The following is a 6,167-nucleotide window of genomic DNA, read 5'->3' on the forward strand; positions in this document are numbered from 1 at the left end:
TCATTAATTTCTTGAAGAGACCAGCCACCATCACCATACTGGCATCCACTCTCATCTTCTTTGGTCTTCTTCTTAGGCAACTTCTCATTTGATAATTAATTTTCACCTTTATGTTAGTCGTTAGTATAGGATCACAAATTACATTTCAAAAAAACAAAATGGTATGGAAAAAAACCAAGGGTCTAAGGTTGAGAGCTGCTTGCTGCCTCTTGCTTTGCTTCTTGTTCCACATATATATACCGTTGACCTCAAGATTCAGCCACCACTTCATGTTTGCCTATCTCATCAATCATCAATGCACCGTTTCCTCTTTGAATCCTTTAACCCTATCTGCTAGAACATGGACTACAAAAAATTACTGCACCCTAAATACCCTTCCCTCCCCCGTCTTTGGATCACCCTCCCATGTTTCTTTCTCATAAATGCTTATATTGAAAAAAATATATATATATCGATTTCACCAAAAACAATGCTCCAATCACGGTATGTTCTTCCCTCCAATAGCTTAAATCTAATTCGTCATAGCTACATTGATATTTCCCCAACTTAGTGGAGGACTAAACTTACACAAAAGCTAAAGCCTATTCACCAAACTTGCCGATTCAATAAATATAGGGTACAAACGAGCAATATTTGAAATTCTGGTGGCCAAAATATGAAACCCAAAAGTATAGGGACCGAGAACATGATGTGGCCAAACTACGAAAAAACAAAAGTTATTGCGGCAAAAGTATAAACTTGAAATTATATATATATATATATATATATATATATATATATATATATATATATATATATATATATATATATATATATATATTTAGGGAAATTATATATGTCAAAATCATAAGATAAAATCATAAGTTGATTGAAATATATAATAAAATTGGATACATGTGAATACACAAAAAATGAAAAACACATAATGGTCTCACTTCGTGAATAATTACTGAAAATTTAAGATATATATGTAGTAATAATCATGTGTGTGTGTGTTAAATAATAAATCATTAAGTATATATTATACATATTAATCACCGAGTTGACCAAATTTCGCAACACTACTCAGTTCGTAAGGGGTCGATCGGGGAGTACTCGAGATTATGTAACTCGCCTCGGCAAGGGGGGGGGAGTGGCGAGTATTTGGAGGAGTAATCGGCCAACTCGGCGAGTTTTACAACACTATATATATATATATATATATATATATATATATATATATATATATATATATATATATATATATATATATATATATATAGAGAGAGAGAGAGAGAGAGAGAGAGAGAGAGAGAGAGATGTAAGTTCAATTAAGAAAATAAAAAAGGTTGATAATGGGGGAATCATTCTCAGTCACACATTTATTTTTGACGCAAAAGCCTCCGTTGTACCAGCGTAAATGGATAAGGAATACACATGTGTTTCCAATAAAATATGTTTCCTTAATGGTAATCATTACCTTTAAGGAGTTAAATAATAAATCATAGTTTTTTTTTCTTTTTTTTTTTTTTTTTTTAATTTTTAAGGAGTTATTTTTATTAAAAAATGATTTTAAATATACCAAAATTCATGATTTTTTATTCTCTACAAATAAACATCCATATTGATATACTTTTAAAATAAAATAAATTTTTTTTATATATTCAACTATCGTTATTAATAAGTGAATAAAAATGCATCAGATTTTGCTACAGTACATTCGTTATTCACTTATCAATAAAAATATATAATTAATTTTTTTACAGTTTAAGTATCATTTATACTACTTATTCATATATGAATAACAAATTAACTGTAACAAAAATTAGATAAATGTTTTATTCATATATGAATATAAAATATGATGACAACTAATACATATTTTATTCATATATAAATATAATATATGACGAAAGATGATATAAAAAATATATTTTAAGTAAGAAAACTTTATTACATGTCATATTCATATATGAATAACGAATGTACTGTCTCATATTTTTATTCACTTACGAATAACGAGAGCTGAAATTCTAAAAAAAAAAATTATTTTATCTTAAAACTATATCAATATGGATGTTTATTTATAGAAAATAAAAATTATGAATTTTAATATATTTAAAATATTTTTTCGATAAAAATGGTTTTCTAAAAATAAAAAAGAACAAAAAAAAATATGTTTTTTTGTGTATATTAAGGTAATGATTAGAATAGTTTAAGTAAAATGTTTGGTTGAAAAATATATGTTTATCCGTTATCCATTTCTGTGGGTACGCCTAAGTGTTTTGCGGCAAAATAAATGTATGGCTGAGAATGATTCCCCCATTCTAAATTTTTTTTTCTCAATTGAACTCTCCTCTCTCTCTCTCTCTCTCTCTCTCTCTCTCTATATATATATATATATATATATATATATATATATATATATATATATATATATATATATATATATATATAAACAGGATCGGATGAGGACTCTTTTTTAAAGTGAAAACTCGTGAGAACATCTTAAAAAATTGAAAACAAATTTAAAAATAAATACAAATCATAAAATCAAGCATAGTACTACATCGGAGAGAAAAAAAATTAATTTTTTTTAATCAAGTATATATATATATATATATATATATATATATATATATATATATATATATATATATATATATATATATATATATATATATATATATATATATATAAAAGCTCGGCCCAACTACATGGGCAAGTTGGGTTTAAGCCCAGGGCATAAAAAAAATAGGGGCATATTTTTTTCCAACAAGTAATAATATATATGTAATTTTTTGCCCAAAAATTAAGCCCAATTTCTTCCGTCCGAGAATAACAGGAACAATAGCGATCAGCATCGGGGCATCACCAAATTCTTGAGCGCCAAGTTGAGAACGCAATCGTTAAATGGAAAAGCTAAATTTTTTGAAAATCGGACAGTGGGGAGATCGAAGAGTCGACAGAACATTCAAATCGACTGGTTTGATTTGCCGATTCTCATTCATTCCTCTCAATTTCTTATTCTATCTTCTCTAAAACTGATACATCCAATCGATCTTTACTACATCTCATTCTCTAATTTTTGATTTCTAAATACTAAGTTTGAAGACCAAGATCGATTTCCTTTTCAGCGACAACAAACGAAGGGACCCAATCATCGTTTCTTTATCGATTTCAAACACAACCGGGAGACACAACCTGATTGTTGATTGTTGATTGCCGATTTCTATTCCTCATTCTCATCCACTTGATTTTTGGGTGAGTTTTCTTAAATTGATTGTGATTTTGCTAAACTAGTAAACTTGGTGTCATCCATCATCATTTCTTTGTTCTTAATAAGATTAATTGATTATTGTGATTTGTTGTAGCAGTTGCAGACTTGGATTTTTTTTATTGTTTTCAAATAGACAACGAAGTGAACGAACGAAAATGGAAAGAGCAAAGCTTTTCCGTATATGAAACCGTGACTAAAATTGAAAGACGCCCCAAAATGGAAAGAGCAAATGGAAGGAACTTCGCAATCTTCTGGTTCAAAACGTTCAAGAAACCCCGATGCAACTTCTCAACAATCGGACGGCCGAACACTTATCGACATCAACGACGATCTGATAGATCTTGAAAACGACCAACCTCTTCGTCGGCCCGTTGGAAGAAATAAAGCAAAAAAAAGTGGCGTCAACATCTTCGAATTCTAGTGTTATGGATATGTTTGGCGATATATTTGATCGATATGTACAACTTCAAGAAACGAAGGCCGAGGTGATGACTCGGATGGAACAAAAAATAATCGAAACACAATCATCATTTCAAGACGCACAAGAGACACTCCAAACAAAAACCGATATGGAAGTCTTGAAAATGAAATCGGACGACCTCGAGGGCGAAGACTTGGAACTGTTCCAAGCGATGAAAGAGTCGGTTCGAGCCCGACGTAGGCGTAGGGGATAGTTTATTTTATTTATGGTTGAAATTTTTAGTTTTTTTTTAATGCTTTTTTTTTAATTTTTTTTATTTTAACTAATGTAATTTTTATTTTTATTGTTAGTTGTATTTTTTTTTTTTTAATTTCGATTAATGTAGTTTTGATTTAATATAATTTGGTATTTTAATTTAATGGAAAAACTAGTATTAAAAAAATGATTTTAATGTATTTTTGAATTAAATTTAAATAAAAAAAATAAGGTGGAGTGGTGTGTTAGTGATATGTATCTCATTCTAGTGATAGGAGAATATGGTGCTGATGTGGCACCCACCATTAAAATTGTTGGTGGTGAGTATAACGGATGATCTAAACACCGAAACAATACATGTTTTTATTTCTTTTTCTTTATTGTTCATGCTAATCCAATGATTGGAATACTTTGTTCTCTTATGTGTCTTACGTATTATTTACAACAATCATAAGATTGGGTTTTCATCTCAACTTTTTTTTTTTTAAATAAACTTGTTTGTAGGTTATTCTAAACCCTTTTACCTACTTTTCTTTTGGAATAAACTTGTTTCTAGGCTATTCTAAACCTTTTTACCTACTTTTCTTTTGGAATACTCCAAGGATATTAAACTGTATAGGCTCATCTTCAAAATTATTATATATTTTTACACGTCTTAAAGCATATTTTGATTTACAAAGTTCATCTCTATGTGTTCATAGTTATTTATAGAAATATCAAAACATTCAATTTGGTTTATATATATATATATATATATATATATATATATATATATATATATATATCAAAGGTATCAATTAAATAACATAACTTAAAAAACATTCATTTTAAGTTGTAATGGTTAAGAAGTTGAACTTTGAAGTGTTTTATTGTTAAAATATAATGATATAGTCATTTATTATGAAGTTAAAGAGTTATGGGTTTCTAATAATTATACTATCTATCTTGAATTCTCTTGAGGAAGATAATATAAACTCCATCGGTCTAAAATTTATCGTCTACGGACAAAAAACACACTGATTAAGAAATCATTAATTACTACTAACTTTATACAATAAAATAACAATTCTGTACTTACTTTACATTTAATTTTCCATTAAATACTTAGTTTGTTAAGTAATAATGAGGAAGTATTTTGGTAAAAATATTATTTATTTTTTGAAAGTGAATTATTATTTTGAAACAAACCAAAAAGGAAAGTTAGACTATAATTTTGGAACGAATAGAGTATTATAAGATGTACTACAAGAATGCTCACGCCTTATGATGCCAAACTAAATAATTTAAATTGTAATAAGTAAATAAATTATTATGTCATTGATATTAAATCTAAAATAATAGTATTTCTTATACTAAGATAATTTATAAAATCACTACTATTATTATGAAAATATATTGATATAGTCAATTATTAGGAAGTAAAGAATCACACCGGTATGATTTATAAAATCACTACTATTTTTCAAAATATTACTAAATTGTCTTTCACTTGTCGCTTCTGCATGAAAAAGAATATGTATAACTCTTGATTAGTGTTACACAATATTTCAACCATATTAGTTTGGATAGCTAAACTAATAAATGTACTATATTTTTTAAATTCGAAAATCTTATTGGAATCACTTATTGGATCATTGAACCTATTCATCCATACGAACATCTATTCATCCATACGAACACCCTACTCTAAAATGATATATCGCGACACCTGAATATCTGTCGTTCAAGCCAACTTTCTTGTAGTGTAATGACTATTCTCTTCGTATGATCATCAAAAAAACACATGTTTCTTTTACTTTTTTTTTTTTTGTCTTGCTTTTCAATTCATTAGGATGCCTTGTTCTCTTATGTGTATTTGGTATTGTTTAAAACAATCATAAGATTGGCTTTTCATATTATTTCTTTTTTAAGAAATAAACTTGTTTGTTGTCCATTCTAAACCCTTTTCCCTACTTTTCGATCAATATTAACCTTCATATGACACGTGTTCAAAATAAATAAATGTTTTTACACGTCTTAAAGCATGTTTTGATTTCAACGTAAATATCTATGTGCTAAATGCTTTTTGTTAAATATGACTTGAACCGTTTGAGCATTAAGGTGAAGCATTTGAATTTAATGGAATCCTTGGAACTCAATGGATGTAACAATTAGCAAAAAATTAGTCAGAGTTCGACAGTCAAACCATCACGAACCGCTATATATTAAAGACCAATTGTGGGGGAGAGTTGT

This window comes from Lactuca serriola, chromosome 1 (assembly GCF_051521515.1).
Source record: "Lactuca serriola cultivar US96UC23 chromosome 1, Lser_US96UC23_V15, whole genome shotgun sequence".
NCBI classification, from domain to species: domain Eukaryota; kingdom Viridiplantae; phylum Streptophyta; class Magnoliopsida; order Asterales; family Asteraceae; genus Lactuca; species Lactuca serriola.